We start from the raw sequence: 27,220 nt of genomic DNA on the forward strand, positions 1-27,220 counted from the left end.
ACGAAATAATGAAAACTTGAAGTGAAACGGAAATAAAAATAAAAACGAGACTTTGCGAAAAAAGGAAAACTAACTAAAACTGTTCACAAAACTAACTAAAATTAACTGAATTTATAGCGAAAATGTGTTTAGTTTTCATTGATGTGTGTGTGTCATACAATAGTCTAGGGTGAAAATGAAGTGTAGTTTCCGGGGAGGGGGGGGGAGGGTTCTTGCTGTGTCTTATTATGCCAGCAGGTGGCAAGTACGCAGAGTCATGTCAGCAAAAGTCGGGAGAAAGCGAGTCCAATCTGGGATTCCTTTGAATATGACTGTATGTTAGATAAAGTAATGTGTCTTGTAGTGGAAAGAGACAAATTATGCAGGGCATTTCTAAAGGGAAAAAATCCCACAAACCTTAAATTGCACTTGAAAAGCTCTCACAAGAAGGCTAACCTAGCTTAACTTGAGAAGTTAAGGGAGCACATTCAACCCTCATCCCCAGAAACAGAAGCTAACCCCAGGCAAGGGGTTAGCTTCTGGAGACAACTCCACAAAAAACATTAATGCAGTGCTTTCAACGGCGACCCGATGGCTACTGGTTGGTCAATTCGCAGGAACATCACAAGCGAGAGGAAGCGTTGGTGAATATTTTTGTTGAGACTGGGATATCTACACAACTATGTCAGTCAGTTACCTTCAAAAAGTTTAGCAATTCACTTGAACCAAAATTCCGAACACCAGGTGCTGCAAGAGTTAATAGTCTCATTGGGGCCAAGATGGATATAGCAATTTTCCTCATTAGAACGTTAGGCCCATGTGACACACTGCTCAATGGTCAATCTTTTCCCCTTTCGTGATACTGGTGACAGTAGATGTTACCTCCATGAACAAAGCACCCACTGTTATTGTCCCTTTCACTGAGTGCATTGCTGCCTCAAACACTTTCCCTTTCCATCTACAAAAAATGAATAACTGGGTTGTGTTGAACAAAAGTAATGATAAACTGCATCATATAAGGTATTGATTACTTTAATAATCAAATGTTTTAAGTATTTGCTTTCCATAAAAACTCCTGTTTAATCCCACATAGAGAATATAATCTGGCTAATCTAAATCTGAAAACAGCCGACTCATTTTTACCAATGATTTAAAAGCAGATTGGAAAGTTACACATGGAACCAGGATATTTATGCCAAAGGATTTGTAATTGACCCTGTAACGCCAAATGTATCATATCTGATACGTGAGTTGTTGAAACCTCTAAATCAGCAGTGTGATCCTCATCCTCAGTAGCATAAATGAAACAAATTGTGAAAATAAATGTACAATCTAATGTAGTAAATCTATTATATGGTACAGTAAAGACTGGTTTAAAAAAATATGAATTTATGGTTCAGGTTTTACAGGGTTAAACTTGACATAAATTCCAATTTAGTGACAAAAAAAGAAGATATAACCTGGAAGGGATCCAAACAAGCTGTGCAGCTTGCTCTCACTGATTAACAAAGATCAGACAAGACTGAACATACTGCAATTAAAATTTAAAAAAGCACACTTTAAACTGTGGTGAGTAAAGCTTTTAAAACAGCAGAAAAGAAAGTTGGGGAGGGTGAAAGCAACAGAATATAAGATCTGAATAAAAGGGGTGCTGTGACTCTGCATTTTCATTGTTTCCCTTTCTACTGACTCATCCCTCTCAATAAGCACATTCACACACAGTGACACAAAAGTCCCTCGATATCCCCTCTCTCTGTGTCTCTGTGTCTCTCTCTGTGTCTCTGTGTCTCTCTCTGTCTGTTGTCTCTTCTTTCCATCCTTTCTCCATCTGAGTTTTGCTCTTTCTCCCCCTGTTTATCAACCAGTTCAGGTTTATTCGTTTATATTTCTTGTGTCTTTCTCCTCCTTCCTTTCTTCTTTCCTTCCTTTCACAGCAGCTGAACCCTCGGTTGTTTTATTTGGAGAAGCTTCCTTTCCGGGCTTTGGTCTCTCCTCAAATAAACGAGCCAGTCTTGTGATGGGAAGCAAGAACTTCCCCATTTTAGTTGTTCTGGGAAAAACACACATGCAAACAAAATCAGAAACACACACACACACACACAGAGATCTGTACATGCTCATAAAGTTCATACACTACATACTTTATGGGCACAAAAACGCCCAGTTTCACACACATGCTGTACATTGCATGCATTTTTTTCTGTTAAATTGCGGCTTAACCCGAACCTCAGATTAGTGTTCTTGTGTGTGAGCCTTTTGTATTTGATCTGGTCCTGCTTGTCTGATAGGGCGGCCACTTCCACATCCCCGGGGTGCAAACACATTGAATACACCCATGCTGTTTGTCCATTTTAAGTCCATAAGTCACGTCTAGAACAGGAAACTGTTTCAAATACACAAGTAAATTCAGACTTCGTTTTCATTTCATTTCAGTCAAACACACACAAACCCACAAACTGTGGACTAGTCATCCATGACAAAAAACAGTTATCATTATCATTATCATTGTTATTATTATAATACCTACTGGTGATGTCATAGTGGCTGTGGGGCCAAAGAAAGACTGAGCAGGCATTCAGCAGACTTGATTTTGCTTTGTGTTACAGTATAGATCACATTAAAAAAGTTCCATATGTACAAGCATGTACTGGAAAGATTAAATCTGAATATGTGCACACTGTAAAAACATCTCCCACAAGGCTCTGCCCTGAAACTGCCATACATTTTTATGCTGATGATATTATTATGTTCAGTCTGCTGTTAAACTCAACAGTACAACTCTGAGTTAGAATCTAATAACCAGAAATTATTTCTCAATGCAGATAAAAGTGAATAGACACTTTTTAAACAAAAAAATGCTTGTTAATTAAACTACTTATTTAGCAACTGAGTCCATCCAGGCATGTCGACATGGTAAAGACATCCTGCTGAAATTTAAACTGAGCATCAAAATGAGGAAGACAGTTAATTTACAGTAACTCTGAACATGGCCGATGGGCTTCTGGTAGTATTTAAAAAACTGCTGATCTGCTGGGATTTTCACACGCAATCGTCTCTGTGGTTTACAAAGAGAAAATATTCAGTTAGCAGCAGGGTGAAAATACCTTGTTGATGTCAGAGGTCAGAGCAAAATGGCCTAACTGCTACAAGCTGATAGGAAGCCAACAGTAACTCAAATGAGCAGGCATTTACCAAAGTATGCAGAAGAGCATCTCTCAATATACAACCTGCTCTGGGTGCTATTTATATCAGCTAAGAACAAGAAACTGAGGGTCGCTAAAATGAATCAACAGAAGACTGGAAAAATGGTGTGTGGCCTGACGAGTCTCGAAATCTGCTGCAGCATTTCATCTATAGGGTATTGAGTGTAATCTACATGAAAGCATAGATCCATCCTCCTTTGTATCAATAGTCCAGGTAGTGTAATAAGGTGGGGGGATATTAGCAGGCTTTGAGCCCACTGAGCATCATTTGAACACCACAGTCCACCTGAGTTTGTCCATCCCTTTAAGACTTCAGCGTACCATCTTCTTCCTGCTTCCTGCAGGATAACACACCATGTCACAAAGATCAAATCATCTCACACTGGTTTCTTGAACATTACAATGAGTTCTCTATACTCAAGTGGCCTCCACAGTAATTAATTCTTAATCTAAGAAAAGAGACCCTTTGGGGTGTACTGGAAGACGAGATTCTCATCATGGATGTGCAGCCGCCACATCTGCAGCAACTGTGCTATGCCATCATGTCAATGTGGACTAGAATCTATGAGAAATGATTCCAGCACTTTGTTGAATCTATGGAGAATTAAATATAAATGAGATCCAATGCAAAACTAGGAAGGGGATCCTAATAGTTGGCTGGTGAGTGTATGCTTTTTATGAATCCAGAAACAGTGATTACGATAATCTTATCATCTCTACCGAGAATGACTGAATTACTCTGCAGACTGTTTTCACCAATCTTGTTAAAATCTAGTTTTACTCACTGTGCACCTGCAGCCTGGAGTAATGGGCAGATAAGTTAAAAGCTTGCCTCTTTTTATTTCCTTGCATAAATATAATTTGCATTTTAATTCTATTTTATTTCATTCTGAGCTCCGTAGTCGATACATGTATCTTAAAACTAGTTTTCTAAATATTCTTCACTGATATCCAACCAGCTTATTTTTACACCCACATCTTCTTTTCTTCAGCTGTGTTGTAAGTGAGAACTCGTGCTTTAGGGATATCAGGTTGAACCAGAGTTTTATTTTCTGTGCTTTTAATGAACACAGAGAGATTTCTACCAGATATTTCAGGGGTAAAGGACAGGCTAATGCATCAATTCTCCTTTGTCAGAGGGTTTTCCTTTTTTCACTGTAATAGCACTTTTATTTTACTACTTCAGTTTTTTTTTCTTTATTTCAAACTCTCTGTGAAAGGATTTTGTTGCCATGGCAGGCCCAAACAAGTGAGTTTATGCTAACACTAATGTTTTTCATATACTTGGTGCACACTTAGAGAAAAAAAAATCTCCTACTATATGCTACAGAGTCGACGCATCCTTTAGAGATATTTCTAAGAATAAAGGAGATGATCTAGTTTAGAATTCTTGACATGGCAATGACTGAAAGGTTAACTCTTTATTGTTCCGCTAGAGAAAGTTGGGGAGCTGTGTGTCATGTTGAGAATCCTTCCATAACTCCCAGTGCGCTAATCAACATATGGCCTCCCAGGCAACCAAAGATCGTCAACTGACTCATCCATCACCCACTGAGATCTATTTGAATATCTGACATGTGATGCATGAGTTAGAAACATAAGCTGTTGTTTTCCACTCCTTTTGTATTTGTAAGCATTGACGTGTTCAGTTTTTGTTCATGAAAAATGGCTGAAGTTGAACCTCAGCTCTTTCAAGTAGAAAATACCTTAGATTAAACCCATAAAAAAGATGTTTTGTCGTGCTGATGTTTTCTGTTTCACTGTGAGTCCAAAGAGCGCTGCCTCATTCTCCATTTCAGATGACTCTGTCCGTATTTGCATTAACAACAGTATGCCCATTGTTACAGTGAAAGCAGATCCTGAGACAACTCATTTAGGTGGTGACAGGTACAGGAAATCTGGTGTCACTGTATTCACTGCTGTTTGCAACATAATGATGACGATAATAATATTTTATTAAATACAAAATGTTTACCATAGGGTCAAACCTTTCGGAAAAAAAATGTTTGGTAGAAAGTAGAACTATGAAAAATAGACTAGAATAGAATAAAATAGAATAGAATAAAGTAGCCACTTTATTGTAATTCAGAACACATATCAGTTAGTGAACATCAGAGCAAAATATTGATGCATTTACTCACCAGCAGGCGGTACAATATAAATACAGAAATGTGTATAGGATCTTTGCAAAACATTTCATGCTTTTATGGTTTTGTGGTTTTGCTTAAATATACACTCAGTTTTTATGTCCGAGTATGTTGTTGGTGTTTCTTTCTTTAGCAGGTTTTTGCATGAACTGCCCCTTTGTTCATTGAATCAATATTAACATCAAACCAAAGCTGAATTTTATGTTATCTGTGCATTAACTTGGTAGCACTTCTGATTGTAGCTCGGTAACAGAGGGTTAAAAGTAGTGTAACAAAGTAGAAATAATAAGGTAATAATTGAAAATTTCTGTTATTACCACTCAATTACCAAAGTAATAACAATGTAATATCCAAGTAATTGCCATGGTGGCAAACAGCAGTTATTCCATCCCATCCATCCATTCTCTTCCGTTTATTCTTGTCAGGGTCGTGGGGGGGCTGGAGCCTATCCCAGCTGACTTAGGCCAAGAGGGAGGGTACACCCTGGACAGGTTGGCAGTCTGTCGCAGGGCTAACACATAGAGGCAGACAACCAGTCACACTCACATTCACACCTATGGCAATTTAGACTTACTAATTAACCTATCCCCAATAACTACGTCTTTGGAATGTGGGAGGAAGCCACAGTATCCAGAGAAAACCCACACAAATTCCACACAGAAAAACCCCAACCTAATGGTGGAATTGAACACAGGCAACAGTGCTAACCACTGTGGTCACTGATACTTAAGTGAGAAAGCAAGATTCTGCTGATGTGTAAGTAATTTAATGCTGTTGGCATCATGGCGAATTTACAGCACTAAATTAAGTGGTTATGCCGAGGCTACATGCACTTTCAACAATGTACAGCTGATGTGTGTTAAAAAAAAAAAGAAGCATCCATTGGGTTTAAAAGACAGCAAAGAAGTGCACTAAAACAGTAATGGGCTAACTCACATGCTTCCCCTGAATCGATGCCAATTTAGGGTGTTGTTGATAGTGAAGACAATCTTTAGCAATCTGAAATAAGAAGGCATTCATTACTATGTGTCACATGAGAGGTTTTCAGCAAAATGAAGTTTACACTTCATCTTTCATTCCAGAAAACTTTGCAAAAGAAAAGACAAACCAGTGTTTTCCATTCAATAAGGCCAACAAGCCGATGAAGTCACTGAACACCATTTACAGCTCAAATAATGGAAAAAGTGCTCAAAACAGAATAAAATATATATATCTTTTTCATTTGTCTCCTCATCAGTCCAAACTTTTAAGTCAGGCATTATGAACATCATGATTTTTTTTACAGGCATTAAATAGTCACTTTTATTAATAAATAAAGATGTAAACATGGTGATGATTACACCCTAGTGGTCTTAAAAAATACTCAAATAAAAGCCGATGTTGCCTTAATGGAACTACAGCTGTGTTTAGTAAGTCTGTAGTAGCACAGTCTGTCATCACTCAGTAACACAAAGAATATAAATGCATTTAACCCCTGTAAATGTGGTGCTTTGGTGCTTTGAATTGCAGCACTTTTTCAGTTTTTTTTAAGTAAAAGCAAATGGAAACTTTCCCAAAATCGGTGTCCTTACTCCAGTTCTTTTGCACCCTTGTGAGTGATCATGTGTACATGCTTGTGTATTAGTAAAAAAGGGGACTTTTTCCAATGCCCGAGGTCAAAGACCGGAGAAGAAAAGTGTTATTCATAACCTCCAGATTTGTATCGCCATGAGTTACAGAGCAACAACAAAGTCATGACAACACAAAATCATGAGATGCACTATAAAATTTTGTAAGTTAAAGGTTATTTTTATATTTTATATTAATAAATGTGTTTTATTTTAAATTTTGGGGCATTTTTTTTTCATGTCCGTCATAACATATTCCAAAATTATGTCAAAACACACATACGCACTTCTGAGGTGTGTGAAACCATTAGCAGTTTATTCCAGCAGAGTTATTTCTTTCAGTGATGTAAAGTTTAGTCGTGGGACATCTGATGTACAACACCTGTGCATTTTTGGATTCAAGTTACACTTTGCAAGAATGAACACAGCTCTGCGCTTCACACCCACCTACGCGCACTTCTGAAGACCTTTGAAAAGAGAAGTGTAGAATGGCTCAAGCAGCTTTTAACAGGAAGCAATTCTTGTTTTCTTGGTGTAACCTGAAGATGGTTAAAGAAAACAGGAAATGTGACATCACATACGAAGGTATTTCCACTACACATAGTTATTATTTTTAGTTGTCTGGACGTTTTACTCAGAGTTCCTGATGGTCGCAAAGACTGCTCAGAAAACTAACTTTACCTTACTTTACACTTAAAAAGGGGTTTGTGTTCTTTTCAAAATAAAATATGTAGGACTAGCTGGAGTTAACGGGCTACTTCAACTGTATATGCATCAACAAAAGTTTAATCTCCAAAAAGGTTTTGTGGGGAAGCAAGGGAAAAAATGGTAGTGCATGCCAACTTTGCTTTGACAGCTTAATTTTTAGTTCTGCACCGCAGAGCCTATAACTTAGCCTACAGGTGCTTCCACTGCTGGACCGTTTTGCTGTCAAAACACTAGTGAGCATTAGAGTTTCTCTTGAAAATTATTAGCCATGAAAATTACAGCTTAGAGTTACAAAAGAGTTTGCAGTTAGATAGTTCCAACTGTACAGTAACTGTGTGTTAGCCATGGACGCTACTATCTACTACTGTTTACCAGTCTAAACATATCTCCATGTTCCTGATGTTGTTGACTTCTGACTGACTTTGAATTCAATTATCATTCCAATACTATGACAAATAATAGCCTCGTTATAATCTATGGATGCATCTTGCTAACATAGTTGCTTTGTGTTGCAGAATGTGAAATGTGAAACCAATGAAATAATATTTTATTCCCATTGAAAGAACAGACATCTGTCATTTCTAAAGCAATTTTGTGACAGAAAAATCTGAAATATAGATTTAAACTCTATAATTGCAGCTGTTTTCCCACTTGTGTCCATTTTCACTGTGCTAAGGGGAGGCCAGAGGGGAGAAACTAATGAATGATTTAACTTCATTTGAGAGATCAGCACCCAGCAGCACAACTTCTGTTGGCTCGCTGTCACTTTTAAAAGAATGGAGTTGAAGCTGGGGGGCTGATGTTTGTGACAGAGAGAAAGGAACAGGAGGAGGGATTTGCAGACCGGATAGCGGCTCAGTGACATCAGCTTCGAAAAATGTGTGTGTGGAACTGAGAGTGTATGTGTGGAATCAGAGGAAAAATAGGGAATGGGAAAGAGCTCCCACTCTGCTCCTTTTACCGAGAACTAAAGAGAACACGAACGTGTGCTCAGCGTGTTATTCCTGCTGGTTGTTTCTATCTTTAACTCTAAATTAACCCCAGATGCATAACAAATATTTTTATTTGTTATGTTTGGGTTATACTCCAAAACGGCCTTATTTTATTATACAAAGTAAAACAAGAGATCAATTAAAGAAATCCCCCAAGTTACCCACTGATGCATCTGTGTGGGTTTGAGCATGTGTCTGTGGATTCATCCTGCAGTGTCAAAGTGCTTTGAGGACTAAGTGAGTGCTAAGCATATAACAGTCCATATTACCATGGGTTAAACTAAAAGTAGGAGAAGGTAAAACACATAGAATATTTGGATGGAAAGAAGATTAGACACTAGTGATCACTGCTGTGAAACTCAGCTTGAGGTTCATTAATGGTGTTTTTAGATTGGTTACATGACTAAGCCAATAAAAGAAAGCTAAACCAATAAAACATCTTGGCGCAACACTCACCTCACAACAAGAAGCTTCCAGGTTTGAAGGTGTCCAAAGACGCTTGTCAGGTTAGCTGGTAAATCTAAAGTGGTGTTAATGGGACTTCAGTGGATAGCCATCACATCTCAGCCAGGGTCCTGGATACGCGCCTTGAACGAGAGTGCTGAGCCAAGGATAAAGCAGCATTCACACATCGGAACAAATTCAAATCGAGTGAATACCTGAAACAGTGCTATCCAACGGGTAATATTACTATTTTACTTTGAAAAAAGAAGCTCTGAAAAAATGCAAGCTAAAGATGTGCCTTACTTATCCCCAAAACCATTAACTGGGGATGTGATTTGAAAGTGTTTGAAATCTCCTGTGGATAGACACGAAGGCAAATTAAGAAGATAAGATGACAGTGTGCTGCAGAGAATGCAAACACTTTTAAATCTAATTTTTGATTATCCTCAGGCTTCACAGCCTCCTCAAGTCCCCTTTAAAAATCATTATTATTATTATTATTATTATTATTATTATTATTATTATTGCCAAATATAGTTTCGCGGCGTGTTATTGACAGAGTGAGGCGTTGTATTCAACAGACGATCTCAGGGCGAATCAGACAGCGCGCTTAACCGTGACCGAGAGAGAGAGAGAGCGAGAGGAGGGGGAGAGAGAGACAAAAGGCGTTTCCACGTTAGAGCAGCCAGCTTCAGAGCGGCGGATAGCGAAGCACGCGGACATAGGGAGACCTCACGAGCATCATACACCCCCAAACTCGCGCTGACAGTTCGTCTAACCCAGGCACCACGGCCGCGTTTTGCCACGCTGATGAATCACACTCAAGTTCATCACTGAGCGACTTGAAACCACAAAAGTGAACCGAAACCAAGCGGGACTGACCAGGTGGACTTTTTTTTTCTCCCTCCTTGCATCACGTCTGCCGTCTCTCTTGGGCTGCTTTCTACGCGTTTGAGCTTTGTAGAGGAAATCGTCCCGCAGACTCACGCATCCCTTCCATCTCCGTGTCTCTTTCCCTGCCTGTAGCTGACTCATTTTTGCTGCTCGGGGTGAGTACATCTCTTTCTAACTCTCCCTTCCTGTCTCCATCTTTTTTCTGTTTTTTAAATCATGCTTTTTCTCACACGCCTGTGGGGGATTGTTGCTTTAAGACCCATTTCCCCAGAGTGTACTTCATTCATTTGACCGTCATTCCGCTCTCCATTCATGGATACGGCTCATTTCTGTCGTTGCATACCGCTACATGGAGGCTGTGTCGGAGACTCGCCTACTTCACAGCCTGCTGTCAATGAGAGTTGTTTTTTTGTGAACTATGAATTAAAACTGAGACTCCTGTGAGGATAGCGGACATACAATATTGGTCAATTAAGTGATTCCACTGGGCGTTAAGCAGGTTGTTTCTTAACAGTAAAAGAAACACTTAAACATTAAGCTGAAATAACTGACTGTAAACCTTTAAGCGTATGTCCTTAACTCATTCATGGACTTTCAAATGGCAAATGGATGGATGTTTCATTCTCAAGAGTGCACTGAATACACCATTGATTAAACTAATTGGATTGAGTGTAGTGTGGCTATTCATGTATCTAGTGTCCTTTTCATTACACCCCTGCTGAATATCCCAACAGTTTTCCGTATAGAGGCTGGACTCAGTGGGATTACAGTGCACTCTCCCACTGAATCCCAGCTATAATGTGTGATAAAAGTCTGTGGTGTTGTTTTAGTAGATCTGCATTTATGAGGATCACATGATCTGGAATATTCTGGCTCTAAACCAGAGGAGCAGATGATAAAGCACTGGTGACCACCTGTGACTGTCCCGGATGGCTGAGAGTGTGTGTGAGCGGATGGGGAAGGGGTGGGTCTTTTATGAATGAATTTGGGTGGATGGCCAACACTTTGTGTGTGCATATGGGTGGGGGTGAGCAGAAGTGTTCTTCCTGAACACTAACAGACTTATCTCAACTAAGCTACTCTCCTTATGCAGTTGTGAACTTGTGATGAAATCATGTTTGATTTGGCAGATTTTTAGCCGGATGCCTTTCATGAACCCCCCACCCCCCACCCCACACACACACACACACACACACACACACACACACACACACACACCTAAACCACTACACGATATTGCCTGTTTTTAATCATTTTGATACTATTACACAATCTGGTTTGGGCCTATAGGCTTTTCAAAATTTAAGAGTAGTGTTAGTTTTAGCCTTGTCCAAGGATCTGATAAGCTCAAACCTACAAAAGGCATAAAAGGACTAAAGAAACTAAAGGAGTAACTTTGAAGTTCTGTGTTTGAGTCAAGCTTACTAGCATCTCTTTGTTAGTGTTTTTAAAAGGGATGCACAAAGCTTTCTGCATTTGTCAGTGAAAATAGTGAATCTGGTAATGCTGACAGCAAGACAATCACATTAAATCCTTTGTGTTTTCTATGGGTGGCTTGCTCATGTCACACCAGCATTTTTCTTTGAATGTTTGCAACAGATTCTGCTTAACTGTAAAAGACTTCACACAAGTGAAAAGCTCCAGTGACGCAATTTTAACTACTGTTCTTAAATTCATAATGTTTTTAATACATTTATAATACATAATGTATACTTTCTAATATGTTCTTAAATCTATAGTTGGCCCATTTTACCGATGTAGTGATTGTGTTTTTGTTGTGTCAAAAGTGACGTCTGCACAGCTCCGTACTGTTTAGTGCTGAGGAAGCGAGGGCTGTTTTCAATATTCTTCTGAACGATGGGATAAAACTATCAAGTTGTCTCCACTCAGATAAAACCTTTACAGCAGGGATAATGGGACCATTATGAGCTACAGTCCATAACTAATGTATTTTGTTCTCGATAGAGGTTTGACACATGTAAAAAAAAAAAAGAAAAAAGAAAAACAAACAAACAAACAAAAAAAAAATACAGCTAACAGCAAAACAGCAAAATGATTAATTAGAACTATAAAGAGATACCAAAAAAGTAAAAAAAAAAAGAACAAGGCAGTTTTTGTGGTTTAATGCCATTTTACCATCAGTTGTTCTCCCAGTTTACTTTTAAGTCTGTTTTAAGCTAAAACATTCATTGCTGTATGTAAATTAAACCCATTTTATGTTTGCCTTTGCCACTTCTTAAGCCAGACGTTAGGATGTTGCGTTGCTTGCTAGCATAAACTCAGTCATTTTTCTACGTTACAAAAACACCACAGTGAAGATGCTGGCACAGCGTTTAGCATATTTGCTAAAAAACATGACATGAACAATTAGCCAAGTAGATCCTGATTAACTTTGTTGACATGTAGCTTCTGCTCTAATTTTAGCTATTTGTCATTAATTACTGCATATTCCCATTCATTCTGACCCCATCTGCCACACTCATACAGCACATTGCACTTTAGCGTGTAACAGATGCACAGTGTGACAGCTGTCAGTCCATTTCCTGTTAGGCCACATTCCACTCATTTTTATCCCTGAACAGTGTGCGCTCTTTGCAAGCTGTCAAACATTCCTGTGGACTGATAATACATCTTTGTGAGGACTTTTTTTTTCTTTTTTTTTACTTTGCCTGAGGGTAAAGCTTAATTTTAGGTTATGAACAGAGCTAAAGGGTCCTCACAGTTATACAAATAGAGGCTTGTGTGTGTGAGCCTTGACTCAGCTTTTTGGGAGCCGGTCTCCTCTCCTTTTTGATACATATATACATCGATCTGTCGTTGTGCACACAGAGGAAAAACACGAGTGGGACAGCAGAAATGTGCTTCCTCTCTCAGGTTCACTTCCTATATATGTGTGTGTGTGTGCGTCTGTGTGTGGTTTCGGATGTCCTCCCGCCGTCGCCAGGGGAATGTTTGTGGTCGATTGTTTGCAGGCACCGAGTCAAATACAGTATTTGGGAAAAGTGGTGTTAAACTGGCGCTTGAAATAATCAACACCAAAGGCACAATATGCTCTTTGATTTTGTTTATTTTTTCCATGCACTTTCGCGATTTCCTTTTCAACAAGCTGTTGGTTGTCGCACATTACAGACAACAAAAACCAGACAATAGAAATCTAACAAACGCATTTGTGCAACAGCTCGCAGCCTAACAGCCAAAGTGTTAAAAGGACCTGTTATTTTTGGTAGAACATTGCTTCACCACAAGTTGAAAGCCAAATGTGCACTCCATTTTAGGCTATATGAAAGCCCAGTGTTGAGTATGGTTATGTCTCAAACCACAGGAAATGAGGAATTGAAACTTTGCTGAGACAAATCTGGACTCACTAACATCCGATCCATTTCCTCTCTCCCCGCTTTTAGTTTCATTTGGTATGAGACACCACAAAGTGCAGTGCATTTCCTCCTCACATTCTCTTGCAGAAGTAAACATGGCTTTATCTCATAGCAACAAACATCATTAAAACAATGGAAAACAATTCAATTCAATTTTATTTATATAGCGCCAAATCACAACAACAGTCACCTCAAGGCAATTTATATTGTAAGGTAGACCCTACAATAATGCATACAGCGAAAAACCCAACAATCACATGACCCCCCTATGAGCAAGCACTTTGGCGACAGTGGGAAGGAAAAACTCCCTTTTAACAGGAAGAAACCTCCGGCAGAACCAGGCTCAGGGAGGGGTCATCTGGCATGACCAGTTGGAGAGAGAGAAGGAAGACAGGATAAAGACATGCTGTGGAAGAGAGACAGAGATTAATAACAGATATGATTCAGTGCAGAGAGGTCTATTAACACATGGTGAGTAAGAAAAGTGACTGAAGAAGAAATACTCAATGCATCATGGGAATCCCCGGCAGCCTACACCTATTGCAGCATAACTAAGGGAGGATTCAGGGTCACCTGGTCCAGCCCTAACTATATGCTTTAGCAAAAAGGAAAGTTTGAAGCCTAATCTTAAAAGTAGAGATAGTGTCTGTCTCCTGAATCCAAACTGGAAGCTGGTTCCACAGAAAAGGGGCCTGAAAACTGAAGGCTCTGCCTCCCATTCTACTTGTTTATGCTTTAGGAACAACAAGTAAGCCTGCAGTGTGAGAGCGAAGAAATGTTAACCGCCAATTCTGAAAAAGTTGGGAGATGCTATAATATGTAAATAAAAACAGAGTGCACTGATTTAATTAGATGTCTACCTGTAGTCCCTTTAGAGCAGGTTTATTTCAGCTCTGTGGTTCATCACACTCGAGTCGTGTGTTTTCAGCTGCTAAACAACAATCGGTAATTTGTCATCAGTTGTTTCCTTAAGTTTGCCAAACTTCCGATTTTTGTTCAGAAGTTTGTTGGTGTCACTGAGTGCAGAAAAAGAACCCGTAGAAAACACAGAAAATGTATAAATTGAGAAAAATTTACAACTATTTTAATGCATATTTTAGCCCATTTTGAATTTCAGGAATTTCAGACCTTACGCACCAATTTTAGCATTACTGGCCTTGTAAGAGTTTCTGTTTGTTTTAAGTCAAACATTTTCATTTATGTATGTGAGTACACTTTAGTATATTTCATTTATTTTATGCAAATCCCATTGTAGCTTTGTCTGCTATAAGAACTAGTTACCAAAGTTACGACGATCAAATGTTTTTATTTTATATCATTTTATTATTGCTTAGAACTGTATTTTTAATTGATTAAAAGTCTCTGACAAAGCAGATGAAAACCTCGGCTAACCTTCAGTTCCTCAGTGGCAGATGACACTGACAGCGGTGACATCCATTATTTAATAAAAACCTTGTATCAGCTTGATGTGACAGCAGTGCATGTCAGCTCATTACGCTGGGTAATTAAGCTCACATCGTGCTGAAAACAAATACAGACGTGTGTGGTCTTAAAGTACAGATTCGGGTATCATGAAAAGCAACCTGTGTTTCGCAGCAAAGATGCCTCGCCGTCACTCTGGAGGGATCATTTCCTGCAGCAGGAGATCCTCTGACATGCCTCCCGGTTCACAGAGGGGAACAGATATTTCACTGTCAGACTATCCCTGCCTTTTGTTTCCCATGGCCTCCCCCCTTTCGGCTGCAGATTTATTTATTTTCACCATGTGTACACAGGGCTCCCCAGGAAGCTATGAGTTACAGAAGGTCAGTGGTATTATGGCATGTTACATCACTGCCTGTAATCTGCACTACAGCTTGCAACGTCCTGCAGCCTACTTTTCTCAGCTGTGTTTAGGTGTCCGCTGACAGATTAAACCGTAGGAGCAGATTCCACTTTCTATCCACAGTGAAACATTTCTGTCCATACGATGAGCAAATAATATGATCTTTTTCTTTTTAAAAATGCAACAAAATTTGCACTAGAAGCTCTTAAACCAAACCAAACTAATCTTCTGTGACAAATAAACGCATCCAGGAAATTTAGAGGATATTTTCCGTTTTACTTTCTTTTAACGAGTAAATTATCAAAATTCAACGGCAAATGAAGGTTGAATCTATGTCACTAGTGTTTAAGTGGCTAATTCTCTTAAATACTATTTCTTTTCATTTATCCTGGTTGGATTTATGAAGACTACCACCTAAACACCAATGAGTTATTCTGCACTCTGCTAGCAAACTCCTGTATTTTTCAATGTGGTTGAATTTTTAGGTCAAGTTTGTAGAAGCACCATGTTTCATTTTGCAAAAGTCTTGCAGGTAAAACTTTTAATTTGTAATAATCTCATATTCTCTTTTCAGCTGTATTGGAGAAACTTACAGTTAGCCGTGTTATCTTCATACAAAGCAGACACAACATTAAAATCCAGTAATAAAAATTAAAACCTAATACTGTTTCAAATCCGGTAGGTTTTCTCTCTACAACTGCTTGGTTAGGCTCCAGCCTCCCTTCAACCCTAAATAAGTGCATAAGAAAACAGATGGTTGGATGGATGGCAGCTGTGGCTCTCAAGGCAGAGCAGGTCATCTACCAGTTGGAAAATTGGTGGATCAATTCCCAACTCGTCTAGGCTTCATGTTAAAGTTTCCTTGGGCAAAATACTAAGATACTGAACCCAGAGTTTATGCTATATGCACGGAGCAGAGGGTGTGAATGTTAGGTTAGGCACAAGCCTCGTTATGTGAATGTATGAGGCTTGTAGAAGAAAGAGCGTTGAGTGCTCAAATAGTCAAGTCCATGCCTTGACATGACAGCTCTGCCAAGTCAAGGCATGGACATCAGATTGTGTTGTTTTGCAGCAGCACCCCATTCTTTGGATGGGGTGGGGCCTCTATGCGTCAGTGTTGTTCTGGTGCATAACACAGATGCTTGGGTCAGATTCGGATCTGGAGAGGTTGAAGGCCGGGTCAGCACCCCAAGGTACTTGTCATGCTGCTCTTCCAGTTTGTTGTGTGGTAAGGTGTATTGGCCTGCTGGGCGAGGCTGCTGCAGATGGAGAGAGTCATTCCCGTTCTGGGGGTGATTGCTGTGCATCAATTTTTAGATGGTGGTTGTTGACGTATTAACATGAATGCTTGAGCTCAAGATTACTCATAACTGCACATCATCTGAAACAGTATAGGAAACCTTGGTCAGATGTCTCTGTTTCAGTCATTGGGGTCACAGAAAGTGATACCGCCAGCATGGCCGAGCAGTGGTCATGAGTGAAACCGGAACCCACAGCCAAGTTTACCACCCCCGCTGATTTTAAAAAATGTCAAACACTGTTTACTGTTTAAAATTTACCCCGAGCACCGTCCGCTCCACTCTTTGGCAAACAGGATGCGATGCCTTGAAGGGGAAGTCCGCATTTCCAATTACATCACCAGATGTAATCTGTTTTTACTCCCTTGCCCTGCTTCTCTTGAATTCTCGATACATTGCAGATCACTCGCGGGTTTCGTCATTCAAAGCCACCCACACGCCTTCAGTATATCCTAATGTTCTGTCGTGTTTGCAGGTTAATGCACTCGACAGATCATCATTTTGATGTTTACCTTAAAATTTTGCATGATATCCTGTATATATGTTAATAGGGAAAGTGAGAGAGGAAGTGAGCAGATGGTCATCATTAATCATGCATTCAAGCTAAAAGACAGATTTACCTTGTGTATCTGTGTATGTGCTGTGATGTGTTTTAAAGTCACACATGTTAAGCTCTCTCGCCGCAGTCATCACGCATCAAAAATTTAAAGAAAAAAACCCCACAGATTTAATCCCTCTGGCAACTGCTTGGTTGCGTGGTCGTTTGGTTGCTGTGCTACAAGTGACGCCTACACAGCTACTTTGTAATGCTTGCTGCTACTTTTGAAAATGTTCTTCTGCACTCCTCTGTGTAAGTGAAGCTATGCAAATAAAACACACCACAGTTTTCCTCTTTTAGGGCGGAGCAGAAACCTGCTGGCTTGGTAGCAGGATGGTGTGATTTCAGCGTGATTGTTGGTTAAACTAGAGTGATTCTGTTAATCGCTTTATTTATTTGTTAAAGGACAGAGGGAGAAACACAGCAGGGGTGTTTTTCTGCTTTAACACAGCTGTGGAAGTGTTTCATAAGCCCAATCTGTGTGACTGGCAGTGTTTCACAGTGGCCACAGTAATGGATAAAATGATCTGCACACACACACACACACACACACACACACACACACACACACACACACACACAGTACACCTAAGCCTACACAGATGGGCCAGAGTCACACAGACAGCAACAGCACAGACTGACACATGCGCGAACACAAACGCTCTCTATCCCTCTGTTTTGCATGTATGCACAAACACACACTGATTAAAGCCATTCCTCTTCATCCGTGTACATAATCTTCTCTGCTGCTTGACTCCGAATGAAACGCCTCAGTGGGTCTGATTGGATTTGATAAGACTTGATTCGATTGAAGCAGGAGAGGAAGAGAGGGGAAAACAACTCTCCTGTGTTTGTGTGTGTGTGTTTCAGGTGTTAAAGGATATTATGTCAAAGGTCAGCTTGTATTGTTGTACCCGTTTCCGCCTTTCTCTCTCTCACATGCAGATGCTTGTTCTAAACCTTCTGACTGATTGCTGCTGTTGATCGAATGCATTTTAATAGTGTTGTGCAAAAGTCTTGAGCCATCCCTCGTTTCTTTAGTTTTAGCTTTGAAGCAGCCAGACTGTCTTGTAAATTCTTTAAAGTGCTCTTGACCAATAGCTGTCCAGGCTTTCTGAAGGTCTTCCAAAGTTTCTCTTTGGCTGCTTTTTCACTAATTTTCAGTCCAGTCCTTGCACCTGACCATTTTTGGGCAAATGTGTGTTTATTTGTTAAGTCACCTAACACTCCGCTATGAACCATCTAAGCATAAAAAAGGCACCCAACTCAAGGTTGAACCAGTGTTGTGTCTACACATAACAGAAAACTTAACAAAGAGTTATTTTTAAATTATATATTCAGGCACTTTGTTACAAACAGCATGTCACAAAAGCATAATTTGTTCCTTGTGTCCTTAAAAAACTAACAAAAAAACTAAGAAACTGGACAAGTGGAGAAGTGACAGGCAGACGAAGAGAACATGATTAGTATCTAAAGTCATGTACTTGAGAATGAGAAAAATGTCAAATTACACAAGAACTGGACTGAACATCTGTGGCAACAGGTCTGATAGAGTGATGACTCCAATTTTGAAACTGTGTCTACAACCACTTATAAAGCACGATGGCATCTTAGTCATCGTTGGGATGTTAATAGTGCTGGGGATCTTGTCAAAATTGATGAAATTTTGAACACAGAAAAGTACCATAAGAATTTCATCCACCATACAGTATCATCTGGAAACCATCAGACTGACATTGGCTTCATTTTTCAGTGTGACAGTGATCCCAAACACACTTCCAATGCAGGAAAAATATACCTAGATAGGAAAAACACACAGTGGATCAGTCATGGATTGGCCTCACCACAGCCCAAACCTCGACATTACCGAAGCAGTGTCGGATCATCTAAAGGCAGCCAGCATCCAAAGAAGAGCTTTTCATGTCCTCGATGAAGCCTGGAGAACTACTCCTGAAGGCTACTTAAAGAAATGACAAGAAAGTTGCTGAACAGAGTTCAGACTGTGTTGGAGAATAAAGGTGGACCTAACAAATATTGACTTCCAAGATCGTTAAATTTGTACAAACTGTGTTTTTGCCTCATATGTCGTATGTACATGTTTGTACTTTATTCACCATTTTCCTAAAATATAAAGAAATGTGGGCTGGCTCAAGACTTTTGCACAGTACTGTATTTAACAAGAATATGTTGCTTGTTTTCATAAGACGTGATGAGAGCTCTGTTATATTAATTTTGGTCGGGCAACAGACTTGCCTTTGTGCTGAGCTAACGTTGTTGTGGCTGTAGCTTCACATTCACCTCATATAGTTTACTTATAACTGATATCAGTCTTCTTGACTCTCCCTTGGCAAGAAAGTGAATAAATGGATTTCTCAAAATGGCAAACGACTCCCCTGAAGTAGGAGATTTTAGACCAGGCCAGTTACAATATTACCGACAATAAAAGGAAATAAGAGGTTCACTGTTTTATCCCACCTGCTGTTATTTCATCATCTAAGGTAAAAGTGAAAGTAATAAAAATCAAAAAATCAACCCCTAAACCACGGTAACCTAGCTGAATGAGCTCATCTGTTTATGTGTGTCACAAGCAGCTAACTTTTTTATGGACAGTTTTTGTTTTTGTCTCGCAACAGACGAGGAGTCAGCCTGTGGCGCCGTAGAGAAGCTGGCAGTGCCCGTCGGGGGGTCTGTTGTGTTTGTGCTTCTTCATCTGCTCGATGGATGATGATGGATCTTTGTGTGTGTGTGTCTAACTGTATGATGAAGAAGCTTGTGGCGTGGGTGGAAAGCACGGGTGTATAACAGTTGCTCTGATGAGCAATGAGCGGCTTGATGAGACACTTTGTGTTATTGAGGTGATTCAGAGCTGCAGCCGCCTTTTATCCTGCCCTGAGCTGGGCATAAACTGAACCTTTATGTGCCTCCATGCTTTCGCAAGCTTTTGAAATACTGCTTTACTTTTAAATGCCGTGATTTTTCACATACTTGTTTCCCCTGCTCACAGCTGTCTCAACTCTGATCATCCATCCACGTCTCAAAAAGGATGTTCGCCTCCTGAATGAATCAGTTAGAGCCCCCTGAACGTGTCTTTGAATGCCTTACTGCTGTTTCTTCGGTCTCGTTGTCAGCTGTTATGCATGTGTTCGGCATTGTGCGCGCACATACTTTACGTGCGGTTGAAAAGGCCTCGGGAATCAGGTTAACCTCCTTGCTGCAGAGATAAAAAATTCAGAGTACATGCACACACGCGCGTACATATGGATGTAGCTTCTCTCCGCTTCAAATGAGACCGATAAAATGCGATGCAGGCGTCAAACTTGTTCCGGGTACGTTGTTTATGTAACCCTCTGGGGACCCGTGAATCCACCTAGTGCTCGAGGTATTGCAGCCTGCACTAATGCATTGTACCATTACACAAAGACCCGGCTAGAAGCTTTTATGTAATACCTTTTCACGACTTTTTGGAGCCCATAAACACAAGGTGAGCAACGTGCTGCCTGCAAGCCACATCTGCCCTTGTTGTTTAGTTTTGGTCTGATCCCAGCACTTATTCAAAATTTAACAACCTCTTCAAATCGTTGAGTTACATGACATTTTATTTATTAGTTGGAAGCATATTTTCATAGAAACAGAAAAGTTCACATTTAAAAGAATGAAAACTGAATTAACCTCTGTGGCTTGTTATTTTCAGTTATATGCACAACCTTGCAAAACTTACTGCCATTCTTCCGCTGGAAAATAAGTTTAATCCCAGGGCTGTTATAGTTGCTTACTGGCCACATCATTAGGTACACCTGTCCACCTCCTGCACATAATTAAAGATGGTCAAATCGACCTGCTGAAGTTCAAACATCAGAATAAGGAAGAAAGGTGATTTAACTTGAAGTAATTGAACGTGGTTTGTTTGTTAGTGGCACATGAGCTGGCCTGAATATTTGAGAAACTGCTGATCTGCTGGGATTTTCCCACACAACTGTCTCTGCGGTTTTCAGAGAATGACCTGAAAAAGTGAAAATATCCGGTTAGCGGCAGTTCTCTGTGATAAAATGCTTTGTTGATGTCAGAGGTTAGAGGAGAATGCCCTGTAACAGTACCTCAAGAGCATCTCTGAATGCACAAGGTGTCAAACCTTGAAGCAGAAGACCACACTGGGTGCCACTCCTGTCAGCTAAGAAGAGAAAACTGAGCCTACAATTAAAAAAACTGGTCAATAGATGATTAGAAAAAATGTTTCCTGGTCTGATGAGCAGACCAGGAAAAAGGAAACAACATGAAAGGATGGATCCATCTGGCCTTGTGTCAACAGGTCAGCCTGCTGGTGGTGTAATGGTGTACGGGATATTTTCCTGTCTCTTTGAACTCCTTATTACCAACTTAGCATAATTTAAACACCGCAGCCTACCTGAGTTGTTGATGGCCTTTTCCATCCCTTTAGAAGACAAGTACACTGTGGTGATAAAGGCTGCTTCCAGCAGGATAACACACCATGTCACAGTTCCCTGTACTCAACAAAGCACCTTTGGTATGTGGTTGAACGGGAGATTCTCATCATGGATGTGCAGCCGACAAATATGCAAGTGTGAGATGCCATCATGTCAACATGGACCAAATTCTCTGAGGAATGTTTGCAGCACCTTGTTAAATCTATGCCATGAAGGCTTGAGGCACTTCTGAAGGCAAAAGACGGTTCAACCCAGTACTAGCAAGGTGTTTGTAATGAAGTGTCCAGTGAATGTAATGTGTTGATATCCTTACATGCTGCGTGAACTGTTTATTTAAATACAACTAACAGTAAATATTATATTTGCCCTTGTGTAATACTGTAGAGAAAATCTGCAGGTATTTGCTTGTAATATAATTGCTGCAATATAATTTAATGAAGCAATTACACGTTCTTTCTCACAGAGGACTTATACGTACTAACTGAGCAATCCTGCTAGTTGTATATGCTCTTGATTGCGGAAAAATCTGATTCTGCTTTGATCGTGCCACTAAAGGATGTGAAATGGTTTAGAGTAATTTTTTACTTTTCACTTTGAGGCCCTTGGATGACAGCCCAGGGCATCAAATATTGCCATGCCTTCAGATGTTGTCACAGAGATGTGCACAAGATGTCCTTTAGCGTTGGCGGTTCAATGCACTGAGCCAAGATGTGAGCCTGACATGAGCCAAGACATGGCGGCCCTTTTTATAAAGCCCAATAAACTTCGCAGTAAGGGGGAATTGTGGATGGGTGTTTAGCAAGTTAGTCAGAACTCTGTCGGTGAGGAGACTGCGGTGCTGGCAGCGAAGGTTTTGGTACTTAAACTACTTGCTCAATTTCATGAAAAGATGGTGGCTTGTGCTACAGCGTGCTCTTTTGCAACATTAACCTTGCATGTTGAAAACTGATGCCGAACCAGTGTGTTCAAATACAACGCCAAGGGGTCTTTTTGCAAGCATCGATATGTAAGGAATGAGGAGTGGGTGAGTTTGCCCCCTAACTCATCTGATATGTGTTGGCTGCAATAAAATTTTCCACGATTCAGTTTTCAAACAGAACTGGCGTGTAAATGGACTCTCGCTGTTTGTAGTTCACAGCCATAGTGACCTTATAGCTGGCCTACAACATGCAGTTCAATATTTGTCTCACACTCCACTCTTTGTGCACTCCATTATTACAAACAACCCTTTTAGTCGTCAGCGCCATGCACTGCTGCTCATGTTGTGCGCAGTCTCTTGGCAGACAGCGTTTGGAAAGAAGTTGAACTATTGAGCGGTAAAGTCGATCTTACTAAACCATTAGCAGGAAAGGCAAAGCACAGACACGTCGCTGCTGCTGGGTTTCTGTGAATGAAAGCATCAACACAATTAGACAATGAGAGACAGGCGATTAATAACCCTCCTATGTTCCTTTTTAAAGACCCTACACAGCATCTAGTCTCACATTAGGAGGACAACAAGCATGTGCAGGAGAGCAAATGGAACTTTAATGGTTGTATTACATAAGCAGTAATTGAATCCGAGCAGTCTCCATGATGAAAGTTGTATTTCAATGATGCTGATAATTACAGCAAGAGCTGAGAGCTTTAAAGCAGGCGGTTTGGTATCCGAGGGACTATTTATCAATGTTTCATAATAATACTGCTACTTATCGTAGTTAACATGTGTTTTTTAATCAAAGGGGTTGAAGCAGCTGCTTCACTGTAATTCTGGATGCTTTGATGGCTGCGTAGCTGCTCTTTATGTCCAAAGACTAAAGGGCACAGCCAAGGAAGATGAAGCTTTTTAACACAGTGAAGAAATAATTACCTACTTTATTCAGAAGTTTTCTTAAAAATCGTGCTTGTAAAAAAGTTCCCATCTAAAGTAAGAATTTTACTTTAAATATCAGTTAAATAAGTCGGTGCAGATTGAGATAGCTCCACAAGCGCTTCACCTTTTTTCATGAAATTCTTTATCAGATGATGAATTCAAATAACCCTTTCCGATGTTGCTTTTTTTCTAAGCCCTATAGATAACTCCACTGGTGTCAGAAACTTTCATCTGATTCAATTTTACTTATATAACAGCAAATCAAAAAACAGCAGCCACATCAAGGCACTTTTTACTATAAGACCCTACAATAATACAAAAAAGCCCAATAATCAAATGACTGTCTTTAAGCAAGCACTTGGCGGGAAGGAAAAATCCACGTTTAACAGGAAGAAACCTCTGGCACAACCAGGCTCAGGAAGGTGCTGCTGTCTGCACTGGGAGATTAGAAGTGAGGAGAGGAAGACAGGATAAAAAACTTTTCACAGTTTTCAGTGAAAGTTGTGAGAATGTGCTGAGTGAAAACATTAGGTTTGTGTTAGCACTAAAATTCTGCAATTGGGTGACGAGTTTTCCCCTTCCCCTTGCAACAGTCAGCACGAGTTTGATGAAATTACTTTTTCTTTGTTTGTTTATGTGATGTTCAGTTGGTTTGGGTTGAATTTGCTAGATCACAACATTTAGCACATGTCACAAGCTTACCACAATAGCTATTGTATGCACTTCCTTATACAACCACTAGAGGTCTCCTGCCTGATTACAGTGGACGTTAACAGCCTGCTAATTTGGCTACAAGTTAGAGGAGGGTGTGTACTCGTGATATGCATGGTAATCATAATGGCTTATTAACGTAAAGGCTTTTTAGTAGAAACCCAATAAGGGGGATTTTCACTGATTTCCTATCTATCGCCAACCTCACAGAGCTGCTAGCATGATGTGTTCAACAATAACTACCAGGTCGCAACATGATTTTAAATATTTCTGTAGTTGCTGTAGTCTGGCTTTGCCAACTCATTTAAATGTTAGTTATTCCCTCAATAACGCGGATGAGAAATCCTAAAATCCTGGAATTGCACTCAGGAGTTCTGCAGTGAATTCATATATTGTGTTGTTTTATTAGAGAAATCTATAATAGAGCAGTAATGTGAAGGGGTGATGAGGGCCGGCAGGTAAAGTACCCCAGTCTTGCGTCTCCCCCGATGCAGGTTGATGGACTGAGTTTCATTTTCTCTGAATTGCACCCATCTTCCTCCCCAGAACCAGCACGCTTAATCCACTAATGGAACAATACAGCGAACTGAGTGATAGAAAGAAAGCCTGAAAGAGGCGGGGAAGAGGAGAGGAGGCAGACGAGCCGGCAAAGTAATTTGAAATTTTGAGTCACGCCTGGAGTCTGAAACATAGACTGAACAACTTGTTTAATCTCTAATGGACTGCTTGGGGACTCTAGCCCATTTTTTTTTGTGTGTGTGTGTGTGTGTGTGTGTGTGTGTGTGTGTGTGTGTGTGTGTGTGTGAGGGGTCAGTGACTCCAATATAGACAGCCATTCCCCACAGTCCCTGACCATTTGACTCCATGTCCCTGTTAGTGAAAGAGACAGGGACGCTGCCATTAAAGATTTCCTCTCCTCTACTTCAGTGTGTGTCTGAGTGTGCGCGCGTGTCTTTGTCTCTTCGCCACCATTTGGCTTGTGGTTGTAAGTGCCTATGACTCAGACTGTCCCCCACCTCCTCCCCTTCCTCCACCTGTCCCTCATCCTGCCCTTTTTAGTTCCCATCCTCTCTTTTCTTTTTACCTCCTCTCTAATGTTCACATCCTTTTTGCTATGACATTCAGGGCAGCAGCAGCTTTCGTGTTTTTAGTCACAGTAACTGTTAAATTGTAAATTGTGTCCGAGATCAAGAGTAATCTGTATTTCTTCAGTGACACCACAGTCACACAGGTGTGCACCTACCCCCACAGCAACCTCCAGTTGCTAGGGAAAAATGTGTAATCACCAACTGGTATTGGAGTTTGCTGGCTGTTGCCGGGTGAAATCAGTTGCAGAGGACCAAAAACGTCCTTGTGCTTGTTTTGGTCACTATAAAATTGCTGCACTTGCTCATAATTGAATGGAAGAGGCCGACTTGTCCACAAACACTCACTGGGTGATAGTGAAACTTGAAAAAGTGCTCTGCAAACCATGAAACGGAGAATGTTGGAGAAAGTAAAAGTTTCACCTTTTGAAATGTGTTGCAGTGGCAAGGAACAACTTTCAATCTGAGATTTTTTTTTTTTTTTTCAGTTTTAATGCCTCAAGTGTTCGCAGACAAGCCATTGTCTTCCATGTAACCTGAGTGGGCCACGGTAAACTGCTGCCAAGTGCAACTGTTGCTACCTCTTTGCAATCAGTTTCACCAAACAACTATCAACAGTCACTCACCAGGGAAATGATATATTTCTCTAGCAACCAGAGGTTGCCAGGAGCTCACCAACCAGTCTGCAGGCCTGTGTCAGTGAGGCCTTGTGAAACTCATGCCCAGCCTTCTTCGCTGAATTAAAACACAGTTTAAAAAACAAAATCTAACCTGTCATAAATAAAACCTTGAAATTGAAAAGCCTATTATTTTGGCTTTGCAGCACTGTTGTATCCTCTAAAAGTAGAGCGTTCTTACAACAGATAAAAGACAGATGAAAAATGTGATTTATGCCGCAGCCAGTAAACTTAAGGCTCCTGCAGGAAATCAAGGAGGCAGTTGTTATTATGTAACGCAAGTTCTCAGATCGGTGTTTGGTTTTTGTGCTTGCGAGATGTGTTTGTGAGAAGAAACAAAAATGCACGAGGATTATGAACATTTTCTGGAAATATGCTCTTGCATCAGTAAAAAAGCTGAAGGTTGAAGGTAAACACCAAAATAAATCCTAATAACTGAATGTAAATTTAAAAAATATCTCATTAGGACCTCAGTTTCTCCCCTGCTGCGTTGAAGGATTGAGCCAGCTCTGGTACAGAACTATAAAAAGAGGCTTTTTGGCTTCCTCGCCTAAATGGGTCAGAACGGGGCGGAATAACATTCTTACTTCTCAGCGACAAATCCTCTCACACATCGCGGCTCCTCTGCCTTTCTTGTCATGCTGAAAATATAACAAAAGGCAGCTTCTCCTCCTCCCACTTCTCCGCCGATTCCAGCTCCTCCACCACCCCTGCTTTCTCCTCCTGTCACACAGTGAAGCTGCACCATTGCAGCCGACACTCTTCGTGAAGTGCGCTCCATGTGAGAGTGCGTATGAACATGATGTTGACGTGCTCTTGCACCACTTCTGTCGTGTCTTTAATTGCATGCCCCTGCATGTGGCTGTCTGTTTCTGTGTTTCATACATGCAAGCATCCATGTGGGTTGATGGTGCTCTGGCCTGTGTGTCTCGGTGTGTGTGTGTATGTGTGTGAGCGTCTGCAGCTGTGGCTCTTGTCCACTGTGTGAGCCGAGGTTATGGCATCCTGTTCCTTTTCCTTGCTGCTTCTCCATCTGGAGGAGGGCCAGCCTCAGTGAACTGTGCATTACAGTGGGATACAGCCCCATTATTGCTGTGGAGAATGCCGGCATCCGGACCAAGGCTGGCTGTTCAACTGTGCATCTGTGTTTGTGGGTGCAAACTCATGTGTAGAGGACAGACTTTTCAGTTAAATGCCTGCCAATGTGTTAGCGTGTTGTTTTCACTCCTGTAGTTTTATATCTGCAACAACCAAAAATTTCAAAAATCTGTTAGCCACTCTTCAAATCTTGTATTTGAGTTATTAAAATAATTAATTGGCATCTGCGATCCTTCTCTGTTTCAAAAACACAAATAAAATGTCGTTGTTCTGCTGGAACTGGCAT

At 40.5% G+C, this 27,220-nt stretch overlaps 1 protein-coding gene and 1 long non-coding RNA gene across 2 annotated transcripts in view; one reads left to right on the plus strand and one right to left on the minus strand.

Annotated features, from left to right (window-relative positions):
* Positions 1 to 834: 834 nt before the first annotated feature.
* On the minus strand, positions 835 to 7,468 carry LOC112842943 (uncharacterized). Its single transcript, XR_003215018.1, has 3 exons — positions 7,384 to 7,468; positions 6,266 to 6,328; positions 835 to 2,029 (listed from the first exon to the last, which is right to left on the minus strand). It is a non-coding gene; the product is annotated as an uncharacterized LOC112842943 (long non-coding RNA).
* A 2,256-nt stretch (positions 7,469 to 9,724) lies between these two features.
* Positions 9,725 to 27,220, plus strand: part of pea15 (proliferation and apoptosis adaptor protein 15) — a 48,583-nt gene continuing 31,087 nt past the window's right edge. The window contains exon 1 of the mRNA XM_003454773.5: positions 9,725 to 10,129. The gene's annotated coding sequence lies outside the window, so the exon portion shown is untranslated. The remainder of the gene's footprint in view (positions 10,130 to 27,220) is intronic.

Source organism: Oreochromis niloticus, linkage group LG3 (genome assembly GCF_001858045.2).
Source record: "Oreochromis niloticus isolate F11D_XX linkage group LG3, O_niloticus_UMD_NMBU, whole genome shotgun sequence".
NCBI classification, from domain to species: Eukaryota; Metazoa; Chordata; class Actinopteri; order Cichliformes; family Cichlidae; genus Oreochromis; species Oreochromis niloticus.